Source organism: Schistocerca gregaria, chromosome 3 (assembly GCF_023897955.1).
Source record: "Schistocerca gregaria isolate iqSchGreg1 chromosome 3, iqSchGreg1.2, whole genome shotgun sequence".
NCBI lineage: Eukaryota > Metazoa > Arthropoda > Insecta > Orthoptera > Acrididae > Schistocerca > Schistocerca gregaria.
Window position 1 is genome coordinate 614,958,152 of NC_064922.1, and position 15,468 is coordinate 614,973,619.

The window sequence follows — 15,468 nt, forward strand, 5'->3', positions numbered from 1 at the left end:
TTATGAACTGACATATATATGACGAATTTTGGACATTATTAAGGTAAATACATTGTTTGTTCTCTATCAAAATCTTTCATTTGCTAACTATACCTATCAGTAGTTAGTGAGTTCAGTAGTTAGAATCTTGTATTCAGCTGGCAGCATTGGCGCATGCTGTATTGCAGTAGTTTGAGTAACGAAGATTTTTGTGACGAAGTGATTCATGAAAGGTATAGGTTACTGTTAGCCAGGGCCATTCTTTTGTAGGGATTACTGAAAGTCAGACTGCGTTGCACTAAAAATATTGGTTGTCAGTTTAGTTCAAAAATGGCTCTGAGCACTATGGGACTTAACTTCTGAGGTCATCAGTCCCCTAGAACTTAGAACTACTTAAACCTAACTAACCTAAGGACATCACACACATCCATGCCCAAGGCAGGATTCTACCCTGGGACCGTAGCGGTCTCGCGGTTCCAGACTGTAGCGCATAGAACCGCTCGGCCACTTCGGCCGGCGTCAGTTTAGTGTTTACGAGAATAAGTAAAGTGAGAAATGTTTAATACGTTCAGTATTGCTCAGCTGTTTGAAAATCAAATAACGTAAGAGTTTTATCAGAACAGTCCTTAATAATTTTCCAAACGGGACGCTTCAGTACCTCCAGTCAAGTGTGTACTGCAAACCCATTCACACAGACTTGTACCTTCAAGTCAGGTATTGCCACCATCCGGCACAGAAAATTAATGTACTCAGAACTTTGGTTCACCAGGTACTAACTTTTGCAGATCCTGATAATTTGGCAACGGAGGCAGAACACTTACAACATACGTTCTATAAACGTGGATACTCTTCTCGAGATGTTCAAAAGGTGTTGCACCTCCCCCCCCCCCCCACCGCCCCCAGCCTCCCACCACTCCCCAGAGGTTCCTGAAGAGGTACAAGAAGAAGAAACGATGAAGGTTGAATTTTGCCACATGTCGGACCGATATCTGCCAAAATCAGCAGAATTCTCCTGAAATATAACATTAGGAGCGTGGTCCATCCACCCACTAAAATTGAGGTTCTGGTAGGAAGTGTGAAAGATGAACTGGGTCTACAGAAACCGGATGTTTACCACATACCTCGTAAATGAGGTATGGCATACATCGGCTAGATGACCAGGCCGTTGACTTTAAATGCAATGAACACCAAAGCCACACCAAAGTGAGACAGGCACCAAGTCAGTGATTGCTGAGCGTTGTTTAGAACTCAGTCATTGTGTGAACTATAATGATGCCAAGATTCAAACACAACTGGTATAGCGTGATCAAAGATCACAGAGAATCTCATGAACCCGATACTCGATCTTCTGAAGACGCAATGAAGGGAATTTCAAGACACCAAGGGACACACATATGAAGATGAAGTTAGAAGAAACACCCCAACATATGTAACCATGGACGCACCTGAAATGTTACCTCAGACAACAGACCTAATACCTGAGAATGTTTTACCGCGTCTCGAGCGGGAATTTGAACGCCAGCTGCCTGAAAATAACATTGCAACCGCTCCTGGCCGGCATAACCTCGGGCGGAGCGCCTGACACGGCACTCCACGATAACGGAACATCCTACATCACAGGAGGGCTTAAATGGTTCAAATGGCTCTGAGCACTATGGGACTCACCTGCTGTGGTCATCAGTCCCCTAGAACTTAGAACTACTTAAACCTAACTAACCTAAGGACATCACACACATCCATGCCCGAGGCAGGATTCGAACCTGCGACCGTAGCAGTCGCACGGTCCCGGACAGCGCGCCTAGAACCGCGAGACCACCGCGGCCAGGCTTAAATGACTACCGTCGGAAGATAAAAGTCTAAAAGTCTAGTACGACTTGAAATTCATTCAGAACTTCTTACAGTATGATTGACCACGGATAATAACCACGAAGTATTCGCACAGTTTTCGGAACAACCGCGGGTAGAAGAAAACACTACAGTCACTATTGGTCGGCGCATACCACGGACAGAGCGCCTGACGCGGCGCAGATCACAGACGGAGCGCCTAGCAGAACATGGCATAAATACCGGACTCCTTCCACAATGGAATCAATATCAGGCAGCGCCTGAAGAAGACTGCAAGTCACGCAGTCGAAATATCGTGCAAGAAAAACGCGAATAACCGATTCTTCAACATGGCGACACCTCGCCGGGAAAGCCTGAATAATGACTCCACCATTAGGCATTTGCAGCCTACACGGTCGCAGAACCGCCTGAGCCTTTGATTCAAACCCTCCACTCTGCTCTGTACCAGAGGTCTGCAATCGGTCCTGCAGACTATACTGCAAATGGTGTGCTCTGCTTTCATCTCGCAGGCAGTTTTTACTACTTCTGATAGCCGCTCGAAACCAGGTAGCATCTCTTCTGATCCAAAGTGACACACGTCATTGTAACCGACATGAGCCACCATCTGCAGTTGGCTACACCCTGTGCTCTTCATGGCATCCGGAAGGACCCGTTTCACGTCTGGAATGACTCCTAGTTTGGTCGCGGAGAGCACATCGGCTTTCTACCCCTCTTTGTCAAGCCAGAACTGTTGTTCTCAGAACAGAACTCGTCGTGTAGTGTAACTGCGGGTACCGTGCTGCACTGAGATGGCTGCAGGCACTAAACTGTATCGTCTGACGACAAAATCGGAACTGCGAGAGTATCCACTGCACATCGCCTCTTCTGCCTGTTTGTGGAGGGGTTTCTATGTCCGCCAGCACCACGCGGGAAAAAAGCTGTCCTTGGTTGACATCGCTGTCTTTGGTGGCGGACATAACTGTCGGCAGACGAATACGATGCACTGACGGACGAGGCGCGGAAGCAGAAAGCGGTCGGATTTGCGAGAGCCATTGTTTTGAAACTGAGAGGCGCCCGGCGAGTGGTCCACGCCTCGGCGTCATCTCATGGCTTTTATTGTATGCCTCTTGGACCTCACACACAATACTGATACAGACAAAACACAATGTCATTTTCGTACATTGATTGATTAAAACAATTCTAACACTGTTAACAAATAAATATCAAAATTTCTGTCAATGATTTCAATTCATTGTCATCAATGGAAGTTGCCTGTTAAACGACTACTTTCAGTTCTTCAGTACCTTTCTTTCAGTATATCTGAAACTTACCTTTGTTCAAAAAATGGTTCAAATGGCTGTGAGCACTATGGGACTTAACTTCTGAGGTAATCAGTCCCGTAGAACTTAGAACTACTTGAACCTAACTAACCTAAGGACATCACACACATCCATGCCCGAGGCAGGATTCGAACATGCGACCATAGCGGTCGCGCGGTTCCAGACTGTAGCGCCTAGAACCGCTCGGCCAATCCGGCCGACTTACCTTTGTTGGTACTCTGGAAAGATGCTCTATAACCAGCATTCCTGTGTAGAATATAGAGTCTTTTAATGTCTGTCCCAGCAGTTGTGGCGGAAGTGTAGCCACCTCTGACGCTTCCATGCGCTTTCAGCTAATTAGCAAACCCTCAGTTAAGAGTCCATGCTTGCGGATAGCGTTTGAAACACTTGTTAGCGATTATTCGAGCGGCTCCTGACAGCGAAGATTTTACTGGTATATCATCCCGTGTGGTGTTCATACACTGCGGTTAACTTTTTCTAACTTCGCTTGCTAAACTCTGTTTGATTTACGAAAGTGAACTGATACCCATGTGCGTGGCGTCACAAAACTCCTATGTCTTCGTGAATTCATTAGGCTTGGAAATGGTTACAGAAACGTGTACGTGAAACATTATTCACTCTCCCCATCAATTTAGCTCATATTGCGTTTTTCTTGAAGTTGTGCTTGAAACGACCCTTAGAAAAATTATAAATGACTGTGCTTAAACTGACACACAATATTTTTTAGCGTAACGCAATCTGACTTTCAACAATCCCTACAAAAGAATGGCCCTGACTAACAATAACCTATACCTTTCATGAACCACTTACCTCACAAAAATCTTCGTTACTCGTATTATTGGAATACAGCGAGCGCCAATACTGCCAGCTAAAGAAAAGATTCTAACTACGGAAGTCACTAACTACTGATAGGCACAGTTAGCAAATGAAAGATTTTGATAGAGAACAAACAATGTATTTACCTTAATAGTGTTCAAAGGTCATAATATATATTTATCAGTTCATGACATCCAGTCTTACAATTTTGCTGTCTCTGATGGACACACGTCCAGATCATCTGCTCTCAAAACTCCGCCATCTCTCCCCACACCCATCACTGCTGGCGACTCACCTCGAACTGCGCAACGCTACGCGCTGTTCACATCCAACTGCCCAACACCACAATGGCGAATATTCCCACAATGCCAACCAGCCACAGACTGCACACAGCACAGCCAGTGATTTTCATACAGAGCGCTACGTGGCGTTACCAACATAAAAACCTAAACAGCCCACTTACGTGCTTACATATTAGTCTTCCCAAGTGGAAGTACTTTCATTTCATGTACACGTGTTTTTTGGAAGCCAAGTAGATTACTTGATGCTGGAAACGAATGTAAAATCTAATTGCATATACCGTTTCTCATTTTCACTCTCCTAAGTCATTTATTTGATATTTACGTACATTTTGGCGTGTGCTTTGTCTCCTGCCATTTCGTGTTAATGTGCTGCAAGGTGTTACCTTTTACCTGTATAGTCGATGCAGTTGACAAAATCCATGAAGTATTTCAGTTCCCGGATAGTTCCGCACTGTTTATAATAATAAATACCACGTTCCTCACCGAGCGAAGTGGCACAGTGGTTAGACACTGGACTCGCATTCGGGAGAGGACGACGGTTCAATCAAGCGTCCGGCCATCCTGATTTAGATTTTCCGTGATTTCCCCAAATCGCTCCAGGAAAATGCCGAGATGGTTCCTTTCAAGGGGCATGGCCGACTTCCATCCCCGTCCTTCCCTAATTCGATGAGACCGATGACCTAGCTGTCTGGTCTCCTTCCCCAAAACAACCAACCAACCACGTTCTTTAGCCATAATTCCACTAGTGAAGATAGGTGTTAACGACGGTCGCTGAATAAAGAAATGCTGTAGCTGATTCTATAAAGTGTATATATTCATGTTTAACAAACTAAAATACAGATGACGTTACCTCGATTCGTCCAATATTACTTAACAGGTCTTTCGAACTGCACATTATTCCAATGATTATGAGACGTATTGCAGTCAGGTACTCTCTATTCATACACTCCTGGAAATGGAAAAAAGAACACATTGACACCGGTGTGTCAGACCCACCATACTTGCTCCGGACACTGCGAGAGGGCTGTACAAGCATTGATCACACGCACGGCACAGCGGACACACCAGTAACCGCGGTGTTGGCCGTCGAATGGCGCTAGCTGCACAGCATTTGTGCACCGCCGCCGTCACTGTCAGCCAGTTTGCCGTGGCATACGGAGCTCCATCGCAGTCTTTAACACTGGTAGCATGCCGCGACAGCGTGGATGTGTACCGTATGTGCAGCTGACGGACTTTGAGCGAGGGCGTATAGTGGGCATGCGGGAGGATGGGTGGACGTACCGCCGAATTGCTCAACACGTGGGGCGTGAGGTCTCCACAGTACATCGATGTTGTCGCCAGTGGTCGGCGGAAGGTGCACGTGCCCGTCGACCTGGGACCGGACCGCAGCGACGCACGGATGCACGCCAAGACCGTAGGATTCTACGCAGTGCCGTAGGGGACCGCACCGCCACTTCCCAGCAAATTAGGGACACTGTTGCTCCTGGGGTATCGGCGAGGACCATTCGCAACCGTCTCCATGAAGCTGGGCTACGGTCCCGCACACCATTAGGCCGTCTCCGCTCACGCCCCAACATCGTGCAGCCCGCCTCCAGTGGTGTCGCGACAGGTGTGAATGGAGGGACGAATGGAAACGTGTCGTCTTCAGCGATGAGAGTCGCTTCTGCCTTGGTGCCAATGATGGTCGTATGCGTGTTTGGCGCCGTGCAGGTGAGCGCCACAATCAGGACTGCATACGACCGAGGCACACAGGGCCAACATCCGGCATCATGGTGTGGGGAGCGATCTCCTACACTGGCCGTACACCTCTGGTGATCGTCGAGGGGACACTGAATAGTGCACGGTACATCCAAACCGTCATCGAACCCATCGTTCTACCATTCCTAGACCGGCAAGGGAACTTGCTGTTCCAACAGGACAATGCACGTCCGCATGTATCCCGTGCCACCCAACGTGCTCTAGAAGATGTAAGTCAACTACCCTGGCCAGCAAGATCTCCGGATCTGTCCCCCATTGAGCATGTTTGGGACTGGATGAAGCGTCGTCTCACGCGGTCTGCACGTCCAGCACGAACGCTGGTCCAACTGAGGCGCCAGGTGGAAATGGCATGGAAAAGCCGTTCCACAGGACTACATCCAGCATCTCTACGATCGTCTCCATGGGAGAATAGCAGCCTGCATTGCTGCGAAAGGTGGATATACACTGTACTAGTGCCGACATTGTGCATGCTGTGTTGCCTGTGTCTACGTGCCTGTGGTTGTGTCAGTGTGATCATGTGATGTATCTGACCCCAGGAATGTGTCAATAAAGTTTCCCCTTCCTGGGACAATGAATTCGCGGTGTTCTTATTTCAATTTCCAGGAGTGTATTTGACTACTGGAATTACTGAAGGGGCCCTCGATCATCATTACACAGACGGTCGATTATAAATTGGTCACTAATCACTCAGTAATTTTGATAGGATCTTCAGAGTAATTTTCAGATTTATTGCTGCCCAATTATTCATACAGTGTCTGCCATTCATTAAGCTGAACGATTTATGTGTGAGCTACTCATTTAATTTCTATTTTCACTACCGAAGACACGCAACGTTACAAAATTGATCAGTCAGGTCACGAACTAGTTTATAATAAGGAATAGCAGCCTTACAAGCTATTTTCGCAACTACATGTGTAACAGGTTTTTTCTGTTCTGTACTTGGTTGAAATCTTCATGAACGCGCAGATCTATCTCGAAAACAGTAAATGATCAGTCACCTTTTGTTATGTTCATTTGTAGTTTCTTGGCTGTTGCGAACTGAATGTCCAACGTTTGAGAGCTGGATGAAAACGAAACTTGTAGGTTATGTAAACGTACCGAGAACACTGTGTCGATTTACTGTTCTTTCACCGAAATCAGCGCAGCTCAGTAGCGCGCTCATTACAGTTCAGCAATAAGCTTTCTTGTATCACTCACCGGCCTTTCAAGACAGAACAGATATTTCGTGCATGGTATCCTAAGTCAACTGCTTTTCATTTACTTAGTAGGGTGGAGCATCGTGCCTGGAGGCCATTGCAGCCAGGAACATATTATGTTTCCTGGTCAGTGTTTCAGTCCAGTAACAGTTTTTAGCATCAAATGAGGCAACTCCCCCTGAAGACTATCATAAACTGTTTCCGGCATTTTCTACTGTTTTTGTTGTTGTGAGACGAGGTTATGCAGCGTTTGTGAAAATTACTAATTCTATGCGGTGCCATATAGTGTATTACTGCTATTTGAGGATATTGTTAATTCTTCAGTTACAGAGTTCTATGGTGGCTAAAATTCTGTATATTGATAAATCTAGTTGCATAATGTGTGGACGGTTAGGCCATCTTGCACTTTGCATTATCATATACCTTGGTACAGAAGGCCTTTTATCATGGAACACGTGATATTTGCAAATGAACTGAGTTCCTTTAATGTCTCCGCGATTTCTCTTGCCTCTAAAATGGAAATTTATGTTAGTTGCCCGTAGCTTCCACTTCAAAATGCTTTTAACTCGTAACTGGTTCTTTATAAAATTTGTTCTTAATTTGATTTCATGTACTGATTATTGGTGCGTAGTATAGCGGTATATATAGCGTAGTATAGCACTCGTGGACCATTAAATGCAGTAATGACAAGATTATCACAACTGTAACACTTTTAAATGTGGACAGAATGTGGTTTCCTAGGTACATGACCATGCTGTAGTTTGAAGCAGCATTCTAAATTTGGAGAAACCTTACATTTCCGGAATAATTTTTGTAATGTCAATAAAAGACTGCAGCACACATAAATTGCATGTTATCGTTTCGAATTGAATAAGAAAATATATTCGACTTCTGTTATTGGGCCTGAGTCTAAAAAGTGTGCCAAAGTGTGCAACACTCTCCCCTATACCAGACTTAATATTTGTATTAACTGGACATTTTCTGCAAAAAATATTTCCTCATGTTTAGTACACGAAAAAAATACCGTAGTAACACAACATAGCTTCAAAATGCAATAATTTTCATTTCTCTTATAATCATGTAGATGGACGCTTAAACTGAAAAAATGTCCAGAGTCAAGTACAGCATTGTAAAATATCAAGAAAGAATTGTTTGAATCTCATATAACATAGTTTTCATAACCATAATCAAGTCATTTGCTGGCACTGAAGAAAAGGCATCCTACATTTCCACGTATGCAGACTTGACTACAAGCCTTCTCCACTGGTATGACCGTTTTCAATGAGGCAATTCAGAGACTAAAAACAACAAAGCGAAGAAAACAACGCGTCACGTGTGTTGCCAACTGGCACAGTACATGTATGACGCTACCGGAAGCAGGGGACGTGTGCGGCATGAGGACTGGGAAACGCGCCGTACATGTGACACATGTGCGTGAGTCAGTAAGTGCGGCCGTTAGCAGTTGCCGCTGCCTCGCATGTTTGACATGGGAAGTGACTGCTTGTTGCAAGTGCGGCAGTAGCACCAATCGTTGTAGGCAAACATGACGTTACGATGATGGTACAAATCCTGCCCTTTCACTGAGGCTGGGCTGCCAAAGAGTGTAACAGCTATAAATCTTCAAACGTCCAAATGTTTAAAGAAAACGGTCATCGGAATATATTGCAACTTAATCCATATTTACAGAAGCTTCAAACAAGATTCTTCAGAATCCAATGTACTGTGCTTGATGAAGTCTGCTATTACGTTACATTGTCGATTCGTTGTAAAGAAGGATCACACGCCAACGCTCGAAGAAACATGTACTACATTCGTTAAATTGAAGGCAGAAATGATTCTCTTTAGCATGTTTGTAGAAACAAAACCAAGCGTTGTAACATTACATGAATATGTCCTGTATAGCAGTATCTACTTTTCGTCACGTGAGTATAGGGGAGTCGAAACCAGTAGTGACCCATGTCGTCATATCAACATGAGATTTCTTTTATACATGTCATTCATTTCTAAAATTTATTGATTATTTACAGAGTAACGAATTGAATTATGCACAACATTTAATACGTAATGAGTTTTAACGAGATAGATATAAATATGTTTTGACATAGCAAATAACCTTGTTGCATTATGCATGATATGTTTCCTCTTTTTAAGAACAAAAAAACTTCCGTGTTGCTCATGTGCGCGATCAAGTAGTCGTCGAGTGGGCGGATCTGCTGTAACTTTCATGAATGGGTATAGAATTGTTAATTTACAACCCGCAATCGATTTAAAAATTATTCTAGGGAACCACGGCCCGCCTTTGGTGCAAACAAATCGCGCGCGAATTCTGAAATATCGGCGCGGAGTTTAAGATACGAGGCAGGATTTCGGGCGTTATTGTCGCGTGTGTGATTCAGTAACATTAACCGCAATTTAAGGACATTAGCTTGATAATAACTATCAAAGACTTATATGAAAAGCATAGTAATCGTCTTGGTGCTTAAAACAAGCGAGAAGCGATTTACTGTCGGGATTCGACAAATATTAATCATTGTATAGTTAGCTTGTTGATGTGTTGCTTAAGTATTAATGACTGCTACACACACATCAGAAGCTAATTACTCTGTGAGTGACTTCTGGATTGGATGCGTTTTTTTTCAGCTAATTGGTATTAATAAACTTCTTTCGAGAGTGAAACTTTATCAATGGTGTCGCGCTCGTTCAGTTTAGTAGAACGATAGATAGTACTAGCTACGCTACTATTTATAGTTTTAAAAGAAAAGAGAGCACGTACCTGTTTTTCTTTTAAGAATTGTTCGTACTTCTGTCGTCAGTCTTCTCAAACCAGAGGCACGAGTGATGCTACCTCACAGCACTACGATATCGTGAACCACCACACACATGTGTCCCCTTCTCACTACATTTCTGCATTGAAAACCCTGAGATATACCCGCGGTACGAAGAAGGAAGAAAGAAGAGGAAAGATCAGCGATAGAAACGGAGCATAGAAAGAAGGGGAGGTCACAGCGTAACATACTCTTTTATTGACATTTTATCTGTTTTCTGGCTTTCCTTAGCTGCTTTAAATTCGTGGAGGTATGTTCCATCTATGCAACTAATTGTAGGCAGTTTGTTTATTGCCATACGCGTTTCGCTTCTTTCATTTGGGAAGCATTTTCAGTGTCCTGTTATACGCGTTTCTTCTTATACATACGATAAACGTATTTTATGGTAGATACAATATGATGTTATCTAACATTACGTCATGTTTTGCTCTTGTTTTTTAGGTTAGAATCAACTTTTGTAGCACAAGTTTCGTAATGTGAGCTTATCGTTCGGTATTACTTACAGAAAAACACGACAAAATGTAACATAGCTGCGTATTGTATCTACCACATAATACGTTTATCGTATGTATAAGAAGAAACGCGTATTACAGGCCACTGAAGATGCTTCCCAAATAAAAGAAGCTAAATGCGTGTGTCAATAAACAAACTGTCTGCAGTTAGTTGCGTAGACGGAACATACCTCCAGAAATCACTTTTTATTGTTTGTTGTTATTATGAAAAGCATTAAAAATCCTGAGCCAGTACCAGACAAGCATCGTTACAGCAATAACAACTTCAAATTTAATTTACACCTATAGCGCACATTTTGTCGCTCAATTCTACTTTAAAGTAATCTGTATCTCTAACAACATAATACAGTAATAATTGTTCTGGGTTTCTCATCATTTTTAAAGATGTTTTATTTACTTATTTTCAGTCCCTATTTTACACAACATTTCACATTTGCCATTTACTTGATCTAAATAAAAAATTAAATACTGCATGTGGTTGCACTCCACAGCTTAAGTCATGAAGAGGAACAACATTATTTTCTGACAAAATTGCAATACTTCACTGTTCTCGTACCTGTGACATTTCAAATGATTAGCTTCAGCTGTACACAATGGAGTCAATCACATCAGCAGCATTCTTTATTTGAGCAATGCTATTGGTGGCTAGCACATGTGAGGTACAACACAGATCCTGTGTCACAGACACCAAAGTTTCGGATAATTGAATACAACTAAGTGCATAGCAAGAGACAGAAAGAATCTGCATTATTGATACCGGCATTTTATCGCAAATAATACGTAACTCTTCGATTTAATCGTTTGTGCCTTGGTATAATACTTCATTCTTCGCTTTAATTGTTTACGTAACAGCGTAATACTTCATTCTTCGCCACAATTAATTGTCTCTTGAATCAATTCTTCAACTTCGCTTTATTTGATTGCGCATTGTCATAATAATTCACTCTTCGCTTTACTTGATTGTGCAGCTTCACGTCACACTACATGAAGACATGAAAAAAGTAAAAGGTTAGCCGCTTTTGGATAAAAGAGTAAGCCGTACAATAAAATAATAAGAAGATAAATCCATACAGATTTTAGACCTGCTTATCATAGTTTGGTTATCGTACTAGCAAGAGATGCTTTATGTTTTCAAATGCATCGGAACGCAGTGTAATAAACAAATAATATCAGACGGTAAAATCATGTTGCTGCACGTTCATATATCTATGAGACAAGTGGCAGATAAATTCAGTAGTGTGTAAGCGTGCTGTCAGTCTATCTGTAGAATGTATACGCGTTTCGATCAATAATCACCAGGAGATAACAGTTTGAGTCATCAAGTACAGATTATATAGATCTCACAAAGTCATTACTTTTATTTTAAGTAGCCACACTTGAAAACTGTTCAATTAGTGCCAAAGTGATATTAGTATTTTAGTTTCCCTAGGGATTAACTATGATTAAAAGTATTGTGCCACAAGGTGAAAATGGAAGGTTTTCATTCCTCAGTAATTTCAGAATGAGATAAATCTCTAATTCGCTGCATATCATAGCTCCAATTTCGAAGTTTTTTGGGACACTTTCACGATAGCGTGCCAGCAAGCCATTCCACAATTCCACAATTCCACCGTAGAATATATATATATATATATATATATATATATATATATATATATATATATATATATATTCTACGGTGGAATTGTGGAACGGCTTGGCCAGCAATATATATATATGCACGTTCCACATCTCCTCTACGAATAGGACGATATCAACGAAGCATGGTGCACATTTCAATTACTGTCAGGCAACGATCGCTGCGGCAGTAAGAACCACCTACGCGTCATAGTTCTGGAGAAATGATTTTCAATGAGATGCTTGGAAAACTGCCGCATCGTGCATGACGTTTAAACTTATTTCTTCTATGCTACTAACACTATTCGCAATAAGTTTCTCAGACGGTATTCACATATGCCGCTCAATACACCTAAAAAAATATGTTGTGGTGCCACACATCGTTCAGTAGATATGATGTCATAAACACAGAGGTGCGTGAAAAACTGCCATCAGTGTGCTTGACGTTTAAATTTACTGCTTTTTTAGTACTACATCTATTCGAAACACATTTTGCAGACAGTTTCCGCATATGCCACTGACTGTACCTACAAAATTATGTGGTGGTGGTGGTTAGTGTTAAACGTCCCGTCGACAACGAGGTCATTAGAGACGGAGCGCAAGCTCGGGTCAGGGAAGGACTGGGAAGGAAATCGGCCGTGCCCTTTCAAAGGAACCATCCCGGCATTTGCCTGAAACGATTTAGGGAAGTCACGGAAAACCTAAATCAGGATGGCTGGAGACGGGATTGAACCATCGTCCTCCCGGATGCGATACAAAATTATGTCATTGTATGATACATACTTCAGGAGATATAACTTCGTAAACACTGCGATGCGTGAAAAACTGCCGGATCATGCATGACTTTTAAATTTACTAGTTCTTTGCTACTAAATGTATTCACAATATATTTGGCAGAGAATTTCCACATACGCCCCTGAATGTACCTACACAAATATATCATTATTACGGCAGATAGTTCATGATATATGACTTCGGAAACACGGAGATGCGTGAAAAACGCACGAAGTTTTCATACATGTATTCTTTACTACTAAGACACAATTACAGTCGAGCCAGCTTGAGCAAATCCGTCCCTGACACCTGACAGCGCTTTTGACAGTTTGCAACTGCAAAGCGCAAGCGGCTGCAGGCGAAAACAGTGGTAGTCTATAGAGCTATGAAGAGGGCTTGCCATAGAAATGTTTACAAAATCGCATTCTACACGCACTAAGCAGTTGCACGCAGTGTAATAGAAATATTGTTTATAATCAAATTCTGAGATAAATAAACATAACAATGAATTTGTATTTTGTGTAATATGTTACTTAATTTGGATTCTGTGCTTATACATTACTGCATTTTGCATATTTCTCTGTGCGACTGTTTCATAATTTCATTGGTGTGTGCACGAATACACAGAAATTAATTTTTTTTGGTATTGCACTACAGGCGCAGTTTATTTTTTGATAAACTACTAGTCGGGCAACGCCGAGTTTGTCAGCTAGTAATGTATTACAAGAGAGACTACACAATAAGATCAAGTACAGTGCAAAACAAAAAAATTGAGTGAGTATCACTTAGTTTGCTGGAAGAGCTGAAAAATTAAGCAAATTCCAGTGTTACATTGTTGAATTTCTTTATTTAAACTTACGAATTGTCGCCTGAATACGTTTCTTGTATTTCATTTTATCTGTTTCTACTATCGTTTTATAATTTCATGTATTGACTTGTTCCATGACCATGGAGACTTCTCCTTAATTTGGTCCCACGGAACAATAAATAAATAAATAAAATAAAAGCATCATCTGAGCTGTTATCTTTTGGCAAACAAGGGAATGCCCTTCCTTTTTCCTTCTCAAAGCTTGAAGCCAAGTTCACGTTTGATACGATATCGAATTCCACTTATAGCATGCCTACATATCGTGTGGACAGGATTCATGACACATGATCTGTCTGTACCAGCAATGTAATCACATTCGAATCCTACAAGGCGAAATCTACCTTATCCCTGACCATAGCGTGACCTTGGAGGCAATGTATACAGGGTGTTACAAAAAGGTACGCCCAAACTTTCAGGAAACATTCTTCACACACAAAGAAAGAAAATACGTTAGTGGACATGTGTCCAGAAACTCTTACTTTCCATGTTAGAGCTCATTTTATTACTTCTCTTCAAATCACATTAATCATGGAATGGAAACACACAGCAACAGAATGTACCAGCGTGACTTCGAACACTTTGTTACAGGAAATGTTCAAAATGTCCTCCGTTAGCGAGGATACAGGCATCCACCCTCCGTCGCATAGAATCCCTGATCCGCTGATGCAGCCCTGGAGAATGGTGTATTGTATCACAGCCATCCACAATACGAGCACGAAGAGGCTCACATTTGGTACCGGGGTTGCGTAGACAAGAGCTTTCAAATGCCCCCATAAATGAAAGTCAAGAGGGTTGAGGTCAGGAGAGCGTGGAGGCCATGGAATTGGTCCGCCTCTACCAATCCATCGGTCACCGAATCTGTTGTTGAGAAGCGTACGAACACTTCTACTGAAATGTGCAGGAGCTCCATCGTTCATGAACCACATGTTGTGTCGTACTAGTAAAGCCACATGTTCTAGCAGCACAGGTAGAGTATCTCGCATGAAATCATGCTAATGTGCTCCATTGAGCGTAGGTGGAAGAACATGGGGTCCAATCAAGATATCACCAACAATGCCTGCCCAAACGTTCACAGAAAATCTGTGTTGATGACGTGATTGCACAATTGCTTGCGGATTCTCGTCAGCCCCACACATGTTGATTGTGAAAATTTACAGTTTGATCACGTTGGAGTACACACTGACGAAACTAAAATGAGCTCTAACATGGAAATTAAGAGTTTCCGGACACGTGTCCACGTAACATCTTTTCTTCATGTGTGTGTGAGGAATGTTTCCTGAAAGTTTGGCCGTACCTTTTTGTAACACCCGGTATGGGCTACAATAGTTCTGTTTTGTGCATCTGAACATTCTCTCCATATGTATTCTTACTCTGTGACCAAAATCATGGGTATATATACACATGTAAGAGCCAGAGACACAAATTGGTGTTATTATGACAATGCGGAAATGGCTATAATTATTATTCTAACACGGTCATAATACAGTATAAAATGACATCTGCATTAAAACCAGATGTCAAAAAATACCTAACAAGAAAATGAAAGAACATTACACCGAAGCAGTTTCCATATTCGTCGGTTTTGTCCTCCTGTAAACATCATTTCTATGCCGACGACCTCCAGCTCTACCTAAGCGTCAGACCTGAAGACGTGAAC

The 15,468-nt window shown here is 42.3% G+C and overlaps 1 protein-coding gene across 1 annotated transcript in view; it reads left to right on the forward strand.

Moving 5' to 3' along the window:
* LOC126355530 (uncharacterized) overlaps nucleotides 1-15,468 on the forward strand; it is a 68,133-nt gene that overhangs the window by 15,185 nt on the left and 37,480 nt on the right. The gene's annotated exons all lie outside the window — the stretch shown is intronic.